The sequence below is a fragment of the Poeciliopsis prolifica genome, unplaced genomic scaffold, assembly GCF_027474105.1.
Source record: "Poeciliopsis prolifica strain line A6 unplaced genomic scaffold, Auburn_PproV2 SCAFFOLD073, whole genome shotgun sequence".
Lineage (NCBI taxonomy): Eukaryota > Metazoa > Chordata > Actinopteri > Cyprinodontiformes > Poeciliidae > Poeciliopsis > Poeciliopsis prolifica.
In genome coordinates, this window is record NW_026562448.1 from 120311 (window position 1) to 142314 (window position 22004).

Consider the following 22004-nt stretch of genomic DNA (forward strand, 5'->3'; position numbering starts at 1 on the left):
GTCAAAGTTCACCTACTCGCCATAAAAAAATAAACTGCTATATCTCCTACACAGAAACTCACAGAGGCACCAAAGTTACTGTGATTGATCATCATCGGCTGCCCTACAATACCCTATGGTCGAATGATGACATCACTTAGGCCACGCCCCCTGAGAACAGGAAGTGTAATGTTTTACTGTGAACTGTCGCTATCTGACCCCTTTGACCTCATCAACATGAAACTGTGACCAGACACAGAAGACATGTTGGTGTATTGAGGATTCCAACCCCGACCAGCTTCGATGGAGCAGGTGGGCGTGGGGGCGTGGCCAAGTGACCTGTAACGCCATCGCCATACGTTTGGCTCTCAATTCCACATTTTTGGGCCCAGCTGCTCCAATTTCACAAAGATGGACCCTCATCTACTCCCCGACAGGAATCCATCACAATATTTGGTGGGTGTGGCCTAATTTCTCTATAGCGCCCCCTAGAACACTTTAAATGATCAGCCCCAAGCCATGCTTTAACCTACAATTACGAAACTTTGTACACGTGTGTACCTTGTCAGGACTTACAAAAAGTCTCTTGGAGCCATTGTGTAAACCCCACAGGAAGTCAGCCATTTTGGATTGAAGTTTGGATTTTGACCCATTTGTGCCATTTACAGCCTTCCTATTTGATCGAACTCCTCCTAGGGATTTTCATTGATCGGCTTCAAACTCCGTCAGTCTGTTCATAAGGCATGTCCATCTAAAGTTATCAAAACGGTGAGTTTTTGAGTATGCTGAAGGGGGGTTAGCAGGGGTCAAAGTTCACCTACTCCCCATAAAAAATAAACTGCTATATCTCCTACACAGAAACTCACAGAGGAACCAAAGTTTGAGTGATTGATCATCATCGGGTCTCCTAGAATACCCTATGGTCGAATGATGACATCACTTAGGCCACGCCCCCTGAGAACAGGAAGTGTAATGTTTTACTGTGAACGTTCGCTATCTGACCCTTTGACCTCATCAACATGAACTGTGCCCAGACACAGAAGACATGTTGGTGTATTGAGGATTCCAACCCCGACCAGATTCGATGGAGCAGGTGGGCGTGGCGGCGTGGCGAAGTGACCTGTAACGCCATCGCCATACGTTTGGCTCTCAATTCCACATTTTTGGGCGCAGCTGCTCCAAACTCACAAGGATGGATCTTCATCCACTCCCCGACAGGAATCCATCACAATATTTGTAGGGTGTGGCCTAATTTCTCTATAGCGCCCCCTAGAAAATTTTAAATGATCAGCCCCAAGCCATGCTTTAACCTACAATTACGAAACTTTGTACACATGTGTACCATGTCAGGACTTACAAAAAAGTCTCTTGGAGCCATGGTCTAAACCCCAGAGGAAGTCGGCCATTTTAGATTGAAGTTCAGATTTTGATCCCATTTTTGGCGTTTATAAACCATTTCAGTACTTCGCCACTTGGGTCAGTATTGCTCCACAAATGAAACAGCAGATAAACAGGATGAAGAACAATATCAGTATTTCGCGCCAGTAGGTGTCAGTGTTCCTCCACCGATGATAAACAGATCCACGGGCGGATGGGCGTTTAAAACTTTGTGAGTGTGTTGCCATGACATTTCTAAAAGGATAGAAATGTCTCAGATAATTTTTGTTGAATTAAATCATGCAGTAAATGTAGCGTTTTCTTACTTCTTACAAACCATTTCAGTTATTCGCCACTCTGAGTAAGTATTACTCCAACAATGAAATAGAGCGCTTTAGAAACACAGCTGAAAATGATGAAAAATGATGAACAGTAGTACTTCGCCATATGCATATGATCGGCTGTAAATGACACGTGGATCATCCGACTGACGACAAATTGGATACGTATGACCTTTGTTGACCTCTAAACAGAACAACAGCATTGAAATATATTTTGACTCCACTGCGCGTCCTACATTAATCCGCCAGCTATATTTCCTCGCTAAACCAATGAATCTGCACCACATTTTTTGCATCGTCAAGGAGCGCCTCCGAACGCATGAGTGCGTACGCCTGGTGGATGGGCGCGGAAACTGCGCAACAACTTCTGTGTTAGCACGTGGCCAGCGTTGATGGAAACTGAGCAACAGCTTCCGTGGTGCGGGCGGAAGAGCTGAAAACTGCGTGAGAGCTTCTGTGGTGGCTGGCGTGAGGCGCCGGTTGCTAGTACCCCACGGTGGCAATAGGCCGGAGCGGCGCTTGGCTGCGAGGGCCGTTCGAGGCTGCTTGCAGCTTTAATTATTATTATTATTTTTCTTCCCACCTCTTTGGGGGGCTTTTTGGGGGCCTTATCATATTGGAAAACTCACCAATCTTGGCGGAGGCCTTAAGCCTGTTTAAAAATTTTGATTTTTAAGGTCATCACAAAAATCCCACAAGAAATGGCTCAATAGCGCCACCTAGAAATTTTCTAAGGACCCTTTGCTATTCACTTACTTTATCCTAGAGACATGAAATTTGGTACACTTGTAGAGCTCCCCAGGACGCTCAAAATTTACAATTAATGTCATAGTGCAAGTATCACAGGAAGTCGGCCATTTTGGATTGAAGGTCCAATTTTGAGGCCATTTTTGCCGTTTACAGCCTCCGTATTTGATCGAACTCCCTCTAGGGATTTCGATTGATCGGCTTCAAACTCCGTCAGTCTGTTCATAAGGCATGTCCCATCTAAAGTTATCAAAACGGTGAGTTTTTGAGTATGCTGAAGGGGGGTTAGCAGGGGTCAAAGTTCACCTACTCGCCGTAAAAAATAAACTGCTATATCTCCTACACAGAAACTCACAGATGCACCAAAGTTACTGTGATTAATCATCATTGGCTGCCCTACAATACCCTATGGTCGAATGATGACATCACTTAGACCACGCCCCCTGAGAACAGGAAGTGTAATGTTTTACTGTGAACTTTCACTATCTGACCCCTTTGACCTCATCAACATGAAACTGTGCCCAGACACAGAGAACATGTTGGTGTGTTGAGGATTCCAACCCCGACCAGCTTCGATAGAGCAGGTGGGCATGGGGGCGTGGCGAAGTGACCTGTAACGCCATCGCCATACGTTTGGCTCTCAATTCCACATTTTCAGGCCCAGCTGCTCCAAACTCACAAGGATGGTCCCTCATCAACTCCCCTACAGGAATCCATCACAATATTTGGTGGGCGTGGCCTAATTTCTCTATAGCGCCCCCTAGAAAATTTTAAATGATCAGCCCCAAGCCATGCTTTAACCTACAATTACGAAACTTTGTACACATTTGTATCATGTCAGGACTTAAAAGAAAGTCTCTTGGAGCCATGGTCTAAACCCCACAGGAAGTCGGCCATTTTGGATTGAATTTCAGATTTTGACCCCATTTTGCCGTTTACAGCCTTCCTATTTGATCGAACTCCTCCTAGAGATTTTGATTGATTGGCTTCAAACTCGGTCAGTCTGCTCATAAGGCATGTCCCATCTAAAGTTATCAAAATGGTGAGTTTTTGAGAATGCTGAAGGGGGGTTAGCAGGGTCAAAGTTCACCTACTCGCCATAAAAAAATAAACTGCTATATCTCCTACACAGAAACTCACAGAGGCACCAAAGTTTCTGTGATTGATCATCATCGGGTCCTACAATACCCTATGGTCGAATGATGACATCACTTAGGCCACGCCCCCTGAGAAAAGGAAGTGTCATGTTTTACTTTGAACGGTCGCTATCTGACCCCTTTGACCTCATCAACATGAAACTGTGCCCAGACACAGAAGACATGTTGGTGTGTTGAGGATTCCAACCCCGACCAGCTTCGATGGAGCAGCTGGGCGTGGCGGCGTGGCGAAGTGACCTGTAACGCCATCGCCATACGTTTGGCTCTCAATTCCACATTTTTGGGCGCAGCTGCTCCAAACTCACAAGGATGGATCTTTATCCACTCCCCGACAGGAATCCATCACAATATTTGTAGGGTGTGGCCTAATTTCTCTATAGCGCCCCCTAGAAAATTTTAAATGATCAGCCCCAAGCCATGCTTTAACCTACAATTACGAAACTTTGTACACGTGTGTACCATGTCAGGACTTACAAAAAAGTCTCTTGGAGCCATGGTCTAAACCCCAGAGGAAGTCGGCCATTTTAGATTGAAGTTCAGATTTTGATCCCATTTTTGGCGTTTATAAACCATTTCAGTAATTCGCCACTTGGGGTCAGTATTGCTCCACAAATGAAACATCAGATAAACAGGATGAAGAACAATATCAGTATTTCGCCAGTAGGTGTCAGTGTTCCTCCACCAATGACAGGTCCACGGGCGGATGGGCACGAAAACTTTGTGAGAGCGTTGCCATGAAATTTCTAAAAGGATAGAAATGTCTCAGATAATTTTTGTTGAATTAAATCATGCAGTAAATGTAGCGTTTTCTTACTTCTTCCAAACCATTTCAGTAATTCGCCACTCTGAGTAAGTATTACTCCAACAATGAAATAGAGTGCTTTAGAAACACAGCTGAAAATGATGAAAAATGACGAACAGTAGTACTTCGCCATGTGCATATGATCGGCTGTAAATGACACGTGGATCATCCGACTGACGCCAAATTGGATACGTATGACCTTTGTTGACCTCTAAAGAGAACAACAGCATTGAAATATATTTTGACTCCACTGCGCGTCCTACATTAATCCGCCAGCTATATTCCTCGCTAAACCAATGAATCTGCAACACATTTTTTGCATCGTCAAGGAGTGCTTCCGAACGCATCAGTGCGTACCGCCTGGTGGACGGGCGCGGAAACTGCGCAACAACTTCTGTGTTAGCACGTGGCCAGCGTTGATGGAATCTGAGCAACAGCTTCCGCGGTGCGGGCGGAGGAGATGAAAACTGCGTGAGAGCTTCTGTGGTGGCTGACGTGAGGCGCCGGTTGCTAATACCCCGCGGTGGCAATAGGCCGGAGCGGCGCTTGGCTGCGAGGGCCGTTCGAGGCTGCTTGCAGCTTTAATTCAGTTTTATACCAGTAAAAATGGCAAATTTGAACAGCGTCTGTTATCTTCTCTGGCTTCATGGCTTTTCTTTTTATGGGGCTCTTAAAAAAATCTGAAAGTGTGCAATACTGCCACCATCTGGTCCGGAGTGTGAACTGAAGCTAAAGCTGTTCACTAATTGTGAGGATTTGGTTTTTCTGTGTTCTGTTGAGACTCCAAGTTGCCCCGTTTACCCTTCATTGCTCCCAGCTGTATCTTGTGTTCCCTGATTATCCTCTGTGTGTTTAAATCCTCCGGTGTGTGTCTCGTTTGCTTGTCAGGCCTCGTCTGTCCAGTTGTTACCTGTGTGAGTCTTTGCCATTGCTCTCCGTTGCTGCCTGAATTATTTGTGTTTATTACCATGAAATTATCATTTAGCCTTCATACCTGGGTCCACTGCGTCTACCTCACCACCACACATCATGACACTTCCATATAGATCCTACATCCTGAGAATGGATTGGGTAAAAATAGCTTCTGTTTTAGTTCAACTGAAAACAACAAATCACATTCGGAGAGATGTAACTGACGATACCAGCTACATTTAGTGTTAAGGACAAGTTTTGTTTTATTCTGTCATTAAACTGTCAATGTTTGACATTTTGAAGCATGAACACACAGGGGCGCCGCCAGGATGGGGAATATTGGGCCATAAAATGAGATTGGGCCCCCTGCACAACTACTGTTACAGTTTCTTGAGTCTATCTGACCCATAAAAAGCACCTCAATTTTAAAGGTCTGCGACTGCCTTGCTTTCTTTGGTCCAATACTGATAACTAGCACAATATTTACTGCTCATAAATTTTACATCCAATAGTCTGCATACAATATGCAAGTAGGTTGGCTAATGTTTTTATTATTATTATTATTAGTTTTATCTCATTGAAATGTCTGTTCCCACCAGCAACAGTCACAGACAACATGCAAAATAGACATAAAACAATCCAGACTTCTCAAAATATGCTATGTAGTTGCATTTATTCAAGCTGCAGTATATAACATTAATAAAGAAATATGTTTTCTCTGTACTTGTTAAAGCAGTTATCATGTCGTGACAGTTTGTTATGAGACAGATAATCTGTGAAAAGAATCAATCTCCACCTGAACTACTTTTACTGGCTAAAGTAATGCAAATTTCTGTCCAAAAACGACCAATCAGAACCAGGAGGAGGGTCTTAGTGCTGTCAATCAACTCATTCACTCACTGCTAAATGTGGTAATGGTGGAGAAACAACTTATTGTTACCGAAAAACTGTTTATCTGCCGTCATTGGTAGATTAACAGTTATTTACCAATAACTGTTTCCAACAGGTTTTGCTAGCTGCAGCATAGGGATGAGCAGCCACATGAGACTGTGATTGACAGCACTAAAACCTGCCTCTGATTGGTTGTTTCTAGATTGTACTGGAGAAAGCAGATGAGATCTTATTTTTTAACAAATGACCTCTCATGCCATATTGTCACAATACAATGACAGTTCAAACAAATATGTAAAAAAAAAAGTTTTATAAAAGTTACATAAGGACGGGTCAGGATACAGATATCTGTCATTTAGACGCAAGTTAAGGTAAAACTATTTAGACTGGCTGCAGTCCAGACAGGAGGCTGGTTTTTTTTAACCATTTCATAAAAATTGTTTGAATTTCTGTCAGCAACAATGTATTGTTTTTGTTGTGTAATTGTAAAAAGAGCAAAGACGTAGAGAAACTAGCTTGTCATTGGACACAGTGTAGCTCACCTTTTTCATTGGGTCAGGGGTTAAAGGTTATTGGAGCTGCTGACTGACTCACCTGTTGTTAAGTGGTAAAAGGTACAGGGACAAGTTAAATGTGTTATTATCTTGGTATTTCTTGTCCTTAATTCATTAAATGTATGAAGGCAAACAGCAGCCTGTGGCTAAGCTAACTATGCTAAATGGTTGACACTCTTGTCTTTTTCTCTCTCTTATCTTTCTATTTCTTGAAAACTTGACTTTATTAATTTCCTAGACAGCATAAGAACTGCCACAGTGTCTTCTAGTGACTGCTGCTGAAAGCGAAGCAGGAAGGGACCATTTGACTCAGATATGGAGGGAGTTCAGTGCAAATATGGATGTGTGCTTTCTGCTCTGGGAGGGCCAACTTTTAATTTTACTGCTAAAAACAATTTTTTAAAAAAACCCACAATAACAGTAATTGACAGGGCCCCAATTTTTTTTCTATTTCTGAGAATAAAATATATATTTTTTGTGGTCAAGGGCCTTTAGAACTGTTGTCTCTCTTTCCCCCATATGGGACCCAATTATTTACTTTATTAAACAACATTAAGAATTGTTATTTTTTTATTCTTTGCCATTTTAATGAAATAGAAAAAGATTAATAAGGAACCTAAAAAGTTTACTTTTAAAGTAAGCCTTAAGTGAATTTTGAAAAATTCTCTTTTGAGCATATATTTTCAAATATATACAATGTCTTCTAAAGCATATTGTTTCATTAGCACACTTGAGCAAATAATGTTTTCTTCACTGAAAGTATACTTTTATTTAATATATTTCTTAAGTGTATTTTGGTACAATTATATTTAAATGCTTTTAAAGTTATGTCAAAATTGGTGCAAGCATATCATCACTATACTTCCTACATATTTATATGTAGTACACTTAATACTACGAATACTTAAAATGTACTTGGATAAATGTAAGCATGTTTGAAATATATGGAAGACACGGCCTGTTGGACAAAAGAGAAATTACCTAAGAATGTGATAGAAAATGAAATCCTGACTCCTTCACATCTTGGAAAAACATACATTTTTAGCATATTGTAGCATTAGCTCTGATCCTGACTGGCTGCTCTGGAATGCATCGTTTCTCTTCTAACAGCAGTTTCTCATCAGAAAATCCCCTCAGCTAACCCTGCAGAGTGAAAGCTAGCTAAGCTAACAGGATTCTGGCCCGAGTGCTTTATTTGGCCCAGTTATTGACCTGGGAAACATTCCTTGGTTTAGAAGCAAAGTCCAGAAATTCTGCTCATGAAATATTATTTTCTCTCATTCTTACCTGTGAAATGAAACGGGTCCAGTTTTTTCAAAATGGCGGCGACGTAACGTAGGACTCGGCGTCCAATGAGGCGTCGATGTTTTCATGTCTGAGTGAGCAGACCGATGCTGATCGATACATGATCAGCAGATGCATCCGGCAGCACGAGGTCAGGTTTTGGGTCAGTCTGACTGACAGCAAGCTGCCTGTAGCGCCCCCTACTGGCCAACTGCTGATAGAACAGAGACAGGAACCAACCTCTGGACCAGTCATCTTTACTATTGCTACTGGTTCCCATCTGGTTCGGAACCAGATGGGAACCAGGAGGAAACGTCTGGTTTTTCCCAGATTCAGTTGCAGAAACGACGTCAAGCCTTCCTGTTTACTGACGAAATAAATATTTCTGCATGAAGCCGGTTGATGTCGGCTGACAGAACCGTCATATTGGTCTCCAAGGCAAAATCCTGCTAATTAAGGAGAAAATCTGGATATGAACTGAAGAAGCTTTTGAAGCTTTCAGGTGTTGTTAAGAAGGTTCTGGAAACAGATCCACCCTCTGCCAGACCAGAACCTCCGACCCAAAGCTTTGCTGACTGATCCCAGGTCTGATGTCTGTCTTCCAGGTTTTGTGGCACCTGCATAAAAAGATGAAGAACATGTCCAAGAGGTCCGAGCTGTCCAAACGAAAGGTGATCTACTCTTCCTGTACCTCCTCCTCTTCCTCCTTCTCTTCTTCCTCCTCTTCCTCCTTCTCTTCTTCCTCCTCTTCCTCCTTCTCTTCTTCCTCCTCTTCCTCCTTCTCTTCTTCCTCTCTTCCTCCTTCTCTTCTTCCTCTCTTCTTCCTCTCTTCCTCCTTCTCTTCATCCTCTCTTCTTCCTTCTCTTCCTCCTTCTTTTCCTCCTTCTTTTCTTCCTCCTCTTCCTCCTTCTCTTCTTCCTTCTCTTCCTCCTTCTTTTCCTCCTTCTTTTCTTCCTTTTTTTTCCTCTTCTTCCTCCTTCTCTTCTTCCTCTCTTCATCCTCTCTTCTTCCTTCTCTTCCTCCTTCTTTTCCTCCTTCTTTTCTTCCTTTTCTTCCTTCTTTTCCTCCTTCTCTTCTCCTCTCTTCCTCCTTCTTTTCCTCCTTCTCTTCCTCCTTCTTTTCTTCCTTCTCTTCTTCCTCTCTTCCTCCTTCTTTTCCTCCTCTTCCTCCTTCTCTTCTTCCTTCTCTTCCTCCTTCTTTTCTTCCTTCTTTTCTTCCTTTTCTTCCTTCTTTTCTTCCTTCTCTTCTTCCTCTCTTCCTCCTTCTTTTCCTCTCTTCCTCCTTCTCTTCTTCCTTCTCTTCCTCCTTCTTTTCTTCCTTCTCTTCTTCCTTCTCTTCCTCCTTCTTTTCTTCCTCCTCTTCCTCCTTCTCTTCCTCCTCTCTTCTTCCTCTTCCTCCTTCTCTTCTTCCTCTCTTCTTCCTCTCTTCCTCCTTCTTTTCTTCCTCCTCTTCCTCCTTCTCTTCCTCCTCTCTTCTTCCTCTTCCTCCTTCTCTTCTTCCTCTCTTCTTCCTCTTTTCCTCCTTCTTTTCTTCCTCCTCTTCCTCCTTCTCTTCCTCCTCTCTTCTTCCTCTCTTCCTCCTTCTCTTCTTCCTTCTCTTCCTCCTTCTTTCCCTCCTTTTCTTCCTCTCTTCCTCCTTCTTTTCCTCCTTCTTTTCTTCCTTTTTTTTCCTCTTCTTCCTCCTTCTCTTCTTCCTCTCTTCATCCTCTCTTCTTCCTTCTCTTCCTCCTTCTTTTCTTCCTCCTCTTCCTTCTTCTCTTCCTCCTTCTTTTCCTCCTTCTTTTCTTCCTCCTCTTCCTCCTTCTCTTCTTCCTCTTCCTCCTCTCTTCTTCCTCTGTTCCTCCTTCTCTTCTTCCTTCTCTTCCTCCTTCTTTTCCTCCTTCTTTTCTTCCTCCTCTTCCTCCTCCTCTTCTTCCTCTTCCTCCTCTCTTCTTCCTTCTCTTCCTCCTTCTCTTCTTCCTTCTCTTCCTCCTTCTTTTCCTCCTTCTTCTTCTCCTTCTTTCCTTTCTTCCTCCTTTCCTCCTTTCCTTTTCCTCCTTCTTCCTTCCTCTCTCCTTCTCTTTCCTCCTTCTTTCTCTTCTCCCTCTTCCTCCTTCTTTTCCTCTCTCCTCTCTTCCTCTTCCTTTCTCTTCTTCCTCCTTCTTCCTCCTTCCTCCTCTCTTTCTTCTTCTCCTCTTCCTTTCTCCTCTCCTCTTCCTCTTCCTTCCTTCTCCTCCTTCTTCTTCCTCCTCTTCTTCCTTCCTCCTCTTTTTCCTCCTTCTCTTCCTCCCTCTTCCTCCTCTTTTTTCCTCCTCTTCCTCCTTCTCTTCCTCCTCTCTTCTTCCTCTTCCTCCTTCTCTTCTTCCTCTCTTCTTCCTCTCTTCCTCCTTCTCTTCTTCCTCTCTTCCTCCTTCTTCTTCCTCTCTTCCTCCTTCTCTTCTTCCTTCTCTTCCTCCTTCTTTCCCTCCTTTTCTTCCTCTCTTCCTTCTTTTCCTCCTTCTCTTCATCCTTCTTTTCTTCCTTCTTTTCTTCCTTCTCTTCTTCCTCTCTTCCTCCTTCTTTTCCTTCTCTTCTTCCTTCTCTTCCTCCTTCTTTTCCTCCTTCTCTTCTTTCCTCTTCCTCCTTCTCTTCCTCCTTCTCTTCTTCCTCTCTTCTTCCTTCTCTTCTTCCTCTCTTCCTCCTTCTCTTCTTCCTTCTCTTCCTCCTTCTTTTCTTCCTTCTCTTCCTCCTTCTTTTCCTCCTTCTTTTCTTCCTCCTCTTCCTCCTCTCTTCTTCCTCTCTTCCTCCTTCTCTTCTTCCTCTCTTCCTCCTCTCTTCTTCCTCTCTTCCTCCTTCTTCTTCCTCTCTTCCTCCTTCTCTTCTTCCTCTCTTCCTCCTTCTCTTCCTCCTTCTTTCCCTCCTTTTCTTCCTCTTCCTCCTTCTTTTCCTCCTTCTTTTCTTCCTTTTCTTTTTCCTCTTCTTCCTCTCTTCCTCCTCAGGTCAGTGACTCACAGTGAGAAGAAAAGTTGGTGGAAAGTTCAGAGTTCAGGGTTCAGAGTTCTTCTGGGTTTTTTCATCTGGGCTCGTGATGAAGAGGAGGCTGATGATGATAATGAGCTTCTACTGTTCAGACATTTGATCTCATCACGTCTGCAGGGTTCTGGGTCCAAGCCGGCCGGGTTTAGACACAGTGCTACCAGCAGTACCATATCCAGGTACAGGTTCTGGTCCTGGTTGTGGTCCCGGCCCGGCTGGCAGGCGACAGAGAGCAGGCGTCCTGCAGCAGCAGAACCGGGTCGTTTACAGGTTCTGCTGCGCGGTGCTGCAGAGGAACAAAGGCTGCTGGGTAAATATTTAGACAGCGTCTAAGAATAGAGGAGGTTCCTCTGGAGACCTGAAGTCTTGGCACAGATTCGCCCAGAGCAGCGGGCCGGGCTGGGTTCGGTCCGGTTTCTGGAACAACCTGGTTCTGCTTTATGGATCTGCTCAGACTGATAAGAGGAATTATTAAATCTGCTGAGTCACCAGAACAAACACATGAAGTCATAAAGCAGATTTATGCAGTATCCCTTAAGGAGAAATGATGAGCTGCAGGAAACGGCTCCGACCCAGAAGTCTGTTGATTCTATGACCCAAACCGTCAGCTCACCGGACCGGCGGGCCACAACAGAACCTTTCACATGGACCAACCCGTCTGCAGGTAGTTGAACCTTCCCACTCACAGAAATCATTTCCTGTCAGAAAGATAAACTGGATCCACCAGGTTTCGGTAGATCAATTCTGTTCACCGACAACTTCTGAGAAACGCAGAGAGATGGGAAACGTAGAACAGATGGATAATGGATGGATGGAAGCACCGGCAGTTCCCAAAACAACAGTTGGAGCAACAACAGCCGTCTTCCACGGGGATAAAGACTAAAACTGGAAAAGTTCAATCATCTGCCTCTCACATAGAAACCGAGTTCCTAGACGCCATCAGACAAAGTGAGACGAAGACATCAGCAGGTTGGTTCATGACTTTACCTGTTTCCAGAGACGTGGCTGTAAACATTGCCAGGACAATAGAGGAGAGTGGTGTGACCATTGCTTCAAATGTGGACAAGGTGGGCATCTGTCACATGGGTAGATTTGTTAAAAACACATCAGATGGGCCTGGAGAAGCAGATATGTCTGAGCAGAGCGACATCTGCACCAGCAATATGAGATGACAAAAAGAAAAATGACCAAACAAGAAATGGATGCCAGCTTACCACTGACATCACACACTATTCAGAACCTGAGTTAAATGAGAGTGTTAGTATCAACCTCCTCTCTCCATCACAAAGAGACAGAAGCCAACCATTATCTGCCTGCAGGATGGAGTGGAAACCAGATCTCTATGGGACACCGGATCCCAGATCTATGGGACACTGGATCCCAGATCTATGGGACACTGGATCCCAGATCTATGGGACACTGGATCCCAGATCTATGGGACACTGGATCCCAGATCTATGGGACACTGGATCCCAGATTTGCCTCCTGAGTGAAAATTGGAGAAAACTGAATGTCCCCCATGTTACTGTCAGAAGTCTCACTGAAATGATTGGACCTGCAGTGAATGAGACACCAATTGCTTTGATTGGCAGGTTGAGGTCAAATTTAAATGACCTTCTGTGAGTCGAACTCAGCTGGAGCTCTGGGGGTGTCGGTTCTAGTTGCTGAGGAGGAAGTGGTGGGAGAAGAATCAGTCATTGGTTACAATGTGATTGAGTACCTATTAAAAGTGGGTCTAGATTCTCCCTCCATCATTACAAGGAGGTGCAGATGGTCTCCCACATGTCACTCAGCATGAGGAGTCCATGCAAACCTGCACACAGATAGTAAAACTAGAGGTGATTATTCAAGCACTTGCTGTTCAAGTTCAGGAGTCTGAGCCACAGCCAGCGACCATCAACATTCTGGTCACAGAGGAATGTGATGCAGCTACCACATCAGAAAAGGACATCAGTAGACAAGACGATCCAGTGATTAGTATTAAATATTATTGAAACATGTTACTGCAGTGGTCCCCAACCCCGGGCCACCAACTGGTCCCGGTCCGTGGACCAGTTGGTCCCGGGCCACGCAACAGAGGATTAAATATATGTCAGTTTTCTGTATCATTTGACTCTGGAGGATCTTTTATTTTGAAAATCCTTTACCGGATTCTCTCGGCTGCGTTTTGGCGCCAACATTGATCCACAAGCAGCAAAATGAACAGAACCAGATCAGATTCTTTGGAAAGTTTGTCTGCAGGCCCAGAGAGGCAGGAGGATGGGTTTGTCCCGGTGGGTTGATTCCCACAGTCCAAGCTGCTCTGGATGGTCAGGTGACCTGATGAGCCAATGAAGCTTCAGACTGCATCACCATGGAGACCCAGTGTCTCCCTGAGCATCACTTCAGCGTCTCCAGCAGGAGAAACAGCTCAGGGTCCATCAGTCGATATCCTGAGTTAAATGTTTAGAAAAGGAAAATGTTGGTTTTGTGGCCCATCTGCATCTTATTTTGAAGGGATATGTAACGGTTACCATGGTGACCAGAGTCAGACAGCGTGAGGTCAGAGGTCAAGAGGAGAGGAGATGTGAGTTTTAGGTCTGGTTGGTTTAAGGATCGTTGGCCGATTTCCCAAACCTCTGTGACCTCAGAGCCGATAAAAGTCCAACAGGTTCGGTCGGTTTGAGAGTCCAGGAGCAACACGGAACCAGAACCGGTTCCACTGAACGTCCCGGTTCCACTGAACGTCCCGGTTCCACTGAACGTCCTGGTTCCACTGAGCGTCCGGTTCCACTGAACGTCCTGGTTCCACTGAACGTCCCGGTTCCACTGAACGTCCTGGTTCCACTGAACGTCCTGGTTCCACTGAACGTCCCGGTTCCACTGAACGTCCTGGTTCCACTGAATGTCCCGGTTCCACTGAACGTCCTGGTTCCACTGAGCGTCCCGGTTCCACTGAACGTCCTGGTTCCACTGAACGTCCCGGTTCCACTGAACGTCCTGGTTCCACTGCACCAGAACCGGTTCCACTGAACGTCCTGGTTCCACTGAACGTCCCGGTTCCACTGAACGTCCTGGTTCCACTGCACCAGAACCGGTTCCACTGAACGTCCTGGTTCTCTGAGCGTCCCAGTTCCACTGAGCGTCCCGGTTCCACTGAAACGTCCCGGTTCCACTGAATGTCCCGGTTCCTCTGAACGTCCGGTTCCACTGAACGTCCTGGTTCCTCTGAACGTCCTGGTTCCACGGCACCAGAACCGGTTCCACTGAAACGTCCCGGTTCCACTGCACCAGAACCGGTTCCACTGAACGTCCTGGTTCCTCTGAACGTCCTGGTTCCACGGCACCAGAACCGTTCCACTGAACGTCCTGGTTCCACGGCACCAGAACCAGTTCCTCTGAACGTCCCGGCTCTGAACGTCCCGGTTCCACTGAACGTCCCGGTTCCTCTGAACGTCCTGGTTCCTCTGAACGTCCTGGTTCCACTGAACGTCCCGGTTCCACTGAACGTCCCGGTTCCAGAAGAAGATCCAGTAAAAACAACATCCCACAGTGAATTCAGAATAATCAACATGATGCAGGAGCAGCAGTGATAGTTTGTGGATCATTTTAAAGACGAAACAAAAAGAAAAGTCGTTTGATAAAAGGAGCAGCTGCTCTATTTGCTGCTCTATGATTCATAACATTTTAACTGAATAAACATAAACACATATAATAAACATATATAATAATGAGCTTTACATGTAGTAATAAACATTTCCACATGTCACCTCCGATGTTTGGGATCCCTCCATTCTTACGTCACCGCGCTCTCTGATTGGCTCCCGTCACATTCAACAGGCTGCGATAATCGGGCCGAGACCACGATGAATAAGCCCGATTTTAGATCGGACATATTCGATCTACAGGTCCTTCTCAAAATATTAGCATATTGTGATCAAGTTCATTAATTTCCACAATGTAATGATAAAAATGTAACATTAATATTTTAGACTCATTGCACACCAACTGAAATATTTCAGATCCTTTATTGTCATGAGCTTATTGGCATACAGCTCATGAAAACCCATCATCCATGGTTGGATGATGGATGGTTGGATGATGGATGGTTGGATGATGGATGGTTGGATGATGGATGGTTGGATGATGGATGGTTGGATGATGGATGGTTGGATGATAGATGGTTGGATGATGGATGGTTGAATGATGGATGGTTGAATGATGGATGATTGAATGATGGATGATTGGATGATGGATGGTTGGATGATGGATGATTGAATGATGGATGATTGGATGATGGATGGTTGGATGATGGATGGTTGGATGATGGATGGTTGAATGATGGATGGTTGAATGATGGATGGTTGAATGATGGATGGTTGGATGATGGATGGTTGGATGATGGATGGTTGGATGATAGATGGTTGGATAATGGATGGTTGAATGATGGATGGGTGGATGATGGATGGTTGGATGATGGATGGGTGGATGGTGGATGGTTGGATGATGGATGGGTGGATGATGGATGGTTGGATGATGGATGGGTGGATGATGGATGGTTGGATGATGGATGGGTGGATGATGGATGGGTGGATGATGGATGGGTGGATGATGGATGGGTGGATGATGGATTGACGTTCTTCGGGTTGGAGAACTGCTTGGTGCTCCAGGATGTTCTGAATGTTCCACCGTCGGTTTGGACCCGTGTTCAGCTACCTTGGTCTATAACACATATGTCAAAGTCAAGGCCCGCGGGCCACATCAGGCCCGCGAGAGGGTTTTACCTGGCCCCCGTGATGATATTAATCTATTATTAGATCTGGCCCGCAGATATAATGTACGCACGAATACTACATTTCCCACAATGCAACAGGGACGCGCCGAGCGGGAGCATAGTGGGAGGCGGCTTAATTTATTCGGCAGTCATTCAGCATCAGTCATTAGCATACCAGCAAAAGTTATCTTACAGATACCCATCAACAATGGCAAAACGGAAGGTGGACAGTGAAAACCGGGGGTTTCAAACAAGGTGGGAGTTGGAGTACATGTTCACGGAGGTAGCTGGAAAACCTGTGTGTCTTCTATGTGGAGAAAGTGTGGCGGTGATGAAAGAGTTTAATATGAGACGGCATCATGAAACAAAACACAAAGACAAAAACAAGATTCTGGACATGGAACAAAGGCTACAGAAGGTCGAGGAATTAAAACGAGGCCTCAAATCTCGACAGGGTCTGTTCAGAAAAGCCCAGTCACAAAGCGAGGCTGTTGTCAAGGCCAGTTTTATTTTAGCAGAGGAGATCGCTAAATCAGCCCGGCCATTTACAGAGGGGGATTTCATCAAAAACTGTATGCTTAAAGTCTGTGACGAACTTTGCCCAGACAAAAGACAGCTCTTTTCAAACATCAGCCTGAGCAGAAATACTATTGCTCATCGCGTAGACCTGTTGTCTGACAATCTAAAAGAGCAGCTTGTTACAAAGGGAAAAGATTTCATCGCATATTCCCTGGCTGTGGACGAGAGCACAGACATTTCTGACATTGCCCAGTTGTCAGTTTTCATCCGCGGAGTGGACTCCAGCCTAAACGTGACAGAGGAGTTGTTAGCGCTACGTCCTATGCATGGCACAACTACGGGACATGATTTGTATGAGGATCTCAAGATGTGTAAACGAGATGGAGCTGCCTTGGGAAAAACTCATGGGTCTGACAACAGACGAAGCACCTGCGATGTGTGGACATAGGAGTGGACTGGTGGCAAAGATACGGGAGAAGACGCAGAAGGAAAACGTCACACGTGAGCTAACAGCTTATCACTGTATCATACACCAAGAGTCGTTGTGTGGTAAAGCCTTGAAAATGAAAGATGTAATGAGCACCATCACATGCGCAGTTAACTTTATTAGAGCCAAAGGGTTAAATCACCGCCAGTTTAAGTCATTTCTGAGCGAGTTAGAAACGGAGCATGGTGATTTGCCCCATCACACTGAGGTGCGGTGGCTAAGCCAGGGAAAGGTGCTGCGCAGGTGTTTCGAGCTTCGTGGGGAGATTTGTTTGTTCTTGGACAGCAAAGGGAAAGACACAACACAACTCCGAGACAAAAGGTTTCTGTGTGAAATGGCTTTTCTGTGTGACATTACGAGTCACCTGAACGCAATGAACCTGCAACTGCAGGGTCGGCTCGTGTCATCTCTGAAATGTACAGTACAGTGAAGGCGTTTCAAACCAAACTGACTCTGTGGGAGGCACACATGCGGAAAGAAAACTTGAGCCACTTTCCAAGCTGTCAGACCATGAAATGAGCTATCTACCAGTATTTTCCCGAGCACAGAATTTGCTGATAAAATTAGTATACTCGCTGCTGACTTTCGACACCGATTTGCTGACTTTGAAGCACAAAAAAACAGGTTTGCACTGCTCAGCAATCCATTTGCCGTTGACGTGGAAAGCTCACCGCCAAATCTCCAAATGGAGTTGATTGAGCTACAATGCGATGATGCGCTGAAGGCAAATTACAAAGCAGTGGGTGCTGTGGAGTTTGCGCGCTTCCTTCCGGACACAATGCCCCAGCTGCGCACCCAGGCTGCTCAAACGTTGTCTATGTTTGGCAGTACATACCTGTGTGAACAACTGTTGTCATTAATGAAGCTGAACAAAACATCACACAGAAGTCGACTTACTGCTGAACACCTTTACTCAGTTCTGAGGATTTCCTCAGCTCAGAGCCTGACCCCGAACTTTGATGAACTTGTGCAAAAGATGAAACACCACCAAGTATCAGCCTCAAACAAGTAATGTAGTGTTACAGTAATACAGTGATGTATATAAATGTATGTAAATACAGTAATAATACAGTAATGTTTACTGTGCAATTACATATTTGAAGTTAATACTCTGTTCAAGTTTAAAAGTTAAATATGCACACAAAGAAGGTCTTGTTTTTGGTTGTTCCCCTCAGGGATTTTAAAGCTTTCTTGTCTGTGTTGACTATGTTGTTTTTGTTTGCCGACTCCGTTCCTGGGAGTGTTTCTTGTTTTTCGGCCTTTCATGGAAAATAGATCATGAAGTGGACAATAGTCTTTTGATAAAATTGTCTCCTATTTAACAGAGAAAATGACTTTTGATTGTTATTATTTGTTTTTTTCACACTAACCCAGAGAAAGCACAGAAAGGAAAGTCAATGTACATTTGAGCAGGACAGATGCAGTCCAGTGTGTTAATTGCTATTGGTTTTAAGTAACAAGAGATTTTTGCACTTTATTTTATTGTATTTCGAGGCAATATTTCTTTTTAATTATTTCAGTTGAGTGAATGATAGAAAATTGTTTATTATTTATTTCTTTGAAGTTGCCTAAATTCAGCCCATTTTTGCTAAATGAGAGAATATACTGATGGTGCCTTAAATAATATCACTTCATACATTTAATGTTCATGTTATGAGTTTTTTATATAAAGGACATTTGTATTTTGTGCCTGCTGAAATTAAAAATGACTGACAGAGTCATAAGAAAATATTGCTTTATTTATCCAATCATATTGTAATATATTTGTTATGCTTTCAGTAGGTTAAATCTTGGTTTCAATGAAGATTGGACAGTCCGGCCCTCGGCTTGTAGCCAAATGTTTTATTTGGCCCTCCGTCCATTTGACTTTGACACCCCTGGTCTATAAGGATCAGTCTACTGTTGGAGACGTTGAATAAATGTTCAGTGATCAGGTTTCTTCACAACCTCATAGGAACATTTGTGTTGAAATGTCTCTGACAGAAGACAGGATGTTTCTGGACAGCTTGTGGACAGCGAGCAGCTCATTGGTGGTTTGGGTCTGGAGGGAGCTGAGGATATATTTAGAAACAGGAGTAGGGTTTATGATTAAGGGCATATTTTATGGAGGACATATGGATGGATGAAGAACCTGGATGGATGAAGAACAGGAGAACCTGTTACCAGGTTCTCCTGTTTTCATATTATTAATAAAAACAACAATAATAATGATAATACAGACATTTGGGCACTTAAATAACTTAGAAACATCATTATATGTAGGAGAAAACATAAAATACAGCTTCCTATGAAGCTTCTCAGCTTCTGCTGCCAGATAACTTAATGCAGCTGAGGAGCAGCACAGCCGTCTGATCCAGTCATCTTCAGAGCAAAGAGGAGGAATATCTGGTTAGGGATCCATTGTCAAACTGAACCGCCCCTCAATAGAACGACCCGCCGCTAGACAGGAAGGGTTAGGAAGGATTGATAGCTAATCTCTCACTAACTGGCTGCTGTGAAAGAAGCTACTTCATTTGTCTTTGTTCAGAAACTACAGTTGAGCTAAAACAGAAGCGTACGTTCAGTAAACTAGGATTCAAAAGGGCACAGAGGTCAGCGGCCGCCAATTTTGGAAAAGTCTAAAATTACCCACCGAAAAAAATGATACAAGAAAAGTACATTTTAACAATTTCGACATGAAAACACAAAAGATGCAAAGAACAAAATAAATCTCCCATGTATCTAAGAAAAAATAAGAATGAATGTTTAGGTCAGAACAATGGTTCAGTCCAAAGTGTAGGAGGAGCAACAGCAGGAACGGTACCGGCTCCGTTAGAGCCACTGAAGAAAGGAGCTAGCTGTTAGCTGACTGTTAGCTAGCTGTTTGCTGACTGTTAGCTAGCTGTTAGCTGACTGTTAGCTGACTGTTAGATAGCTGTTAGGTGACCGTTAGCTAGCTGTTAGCTGACTGTTAGCTAGCTGTTAGCTGACCGTTAGCTAGCTGTTAGCTGACTGTTAGCTAGCTGTTAGCTGACCGTTAGCTAGCTGTTAGCTGACTGTTAGCTAGCTGTTAGCTGACCGTTAGCTAGCCGTTAGGTGACCGTTAGCTAGCTGTTAGCTGACCGTTAGCTAGCTGTTTACTGTGGTTCTGCCGCACAAATAACAAACCTTCCATTGAGTAAATACTTATAGCAAAATATATGAAACACATTATATTTTCTTTACTGCTCAATAGGAAGAAACACATCAGCAATAATCCGACTGCAGTTTGTTATTTTATTACTTTGGATGAATCACGATAAACTGCCTTGTTATGCCTTCAATCAAAACGAGCAAAACTGGCTCCATTGTTTGATAGATTTGGCTGTTTTTGTTAAATGTAGCAAATATCTAATCACATTTATCCCTTTAACTCTTACGTTAATAAGAAGAGTTTGAAATGGGAGGGAGGGGCTGAGCAACAGCTCTGTATGGGAGAAAAATAGAAAAAACAGAAAGTAATGTCTTCATTTCTCATCGTCTTCAACACAGAGCCTTTAAAACCACAAAAAGAAATTGTTACGTTTAACTTATTCATTCGTTTCTTTCTACTTGTTGGTTCTCCAGGACAAGTTATAATTTAAATATCCCATAATAACTTGTATTGGGAGCCATTTCTATAAATCGAAGTTTATGAGGAGTTTTACTAAGAGCAGTTCCTCATTAAAGCTTTTTACTTAGAACCTTAAATGTTTGTAAAAATGTAGCAGAGATTAGATCCGTCAGAGTGAACAAAACTCGTATCTGAGCAACATTTATATTTTACTTTTACCTCTCAACAATTTGTTTTCTGTGAAAAACATGTTTGATATGCATTTCTCGTCACTTTGGTCTTGAATATGGTCGAAAAGCTTATAAACCACATTTTACGTGACATTTCACTGTAACTTTTCCAACCCCAAAATTGCTCTTAAGGAATTTTCCTGAGACGGGATTTCTTCCCTTGGAATCAAACCTTTTTTAGTGGGGTTAGGGTCAGGGTTGGGGTTAGGGTCAGGGTTCGGGTTGGGGTCAGGGTTCGGGTTGGGGTTAGGGTCAGGGTTCGGATTAAGCTCAGCAGCTTCCTGATGGGCTGGTGCTCATCAACTTTCAACAAGTCATAAACTCAGAAAAAGAAAGTCTAAAATAAATGAAGTCTGACATCATCTGATGAAGCAGCTCAGGAGCAGCACGATTCTGTTCCAGATGAGGAAAAATTCTAAATATTTGACATGAGATCATGAACATGCATAGCCCCACCATGCAGTGATGGGAAGCACTGTATGAAAGTTACTGTGTGTAGAAACAGTGTAGAAGATGGAGCCAGGAGCGGCTACCCAGCGTAAAGAGCCGGCCTGTTGCAGCTCCAGTTATTTATAGAGCTGCTTTAAACGAACCACCAGAGAAACAGCAGATAAGCTTCAGTTTGTTTCCAACTGAAGACGGTTCTGGAAAACCGATCCATAACAAGAGCAGCAGCCACGTCATCATCCAACAAAAGGAAAACCAGGATCACTGGAAAAAGTCCACAGTAAACCAGAGGCAGGGGGGCTGCGGATTAGAAAAGGACATCTGTGAAGGGGACCTTCCCAGGATGGAGGTCACCGGCCCCTGGGGGCCCGATAGTGCCCCTCAGAGCCCCATCAGAACCCAATCAGGGCTTCAGTGGACCAGTCCTGCTTTTCGTGGTTTTTGATCGATCCACTCCACCCCCAGTCATTCAGACACTTTGGTTCTGGTTCTACTGAAATGTTCTTGCTGTAAAATAGTTTTTTGTTTCCACTGTTGCTGTTTTAGAGTCAATCACTGTGTTTCCATTGACCATTAAATTAATCAAATTCAAATTCTGATAATGGATTTTAGTGAAAACAGGGCAATTTTGAAACATCTCAATGTTTGATGAAAAGACCTGACGATGTATCAACATTGCTGCTTTTCACATAATTTCAACAGAGACCCTTTTTTGCATCAGCTTATTGCAGGATATAAGCTGCTGGATACAGTTTGCATCCAGTAGCTTATTGGACAGTACCAGCTGCTGCCACCAGAGGTCTCACAGCATCGCAGTTCCTCACTCATTGCTTGTCATTGGAAGTATTGAATCCATAATTCTGCAGTGAAATCAACTAAGGTTTTCCAGAATCATTGCATATCAATCATAAAGCCTATAAGACACCGAATGGGATTAAATTCATATGATCCACATATACC

At 43.8% G+C, this 22004-nt stretch overlaps 1 pseudogene; it reads left to right on the plus strand.

The window, feature by feature from the left end:
* Positions 1–22004, plus strand: part of LOC129352132 (galanin receptor type 1-like) — a 36267-nt pseudogene that overhangs the window by 13737 nt on the left and 526 nt on the right.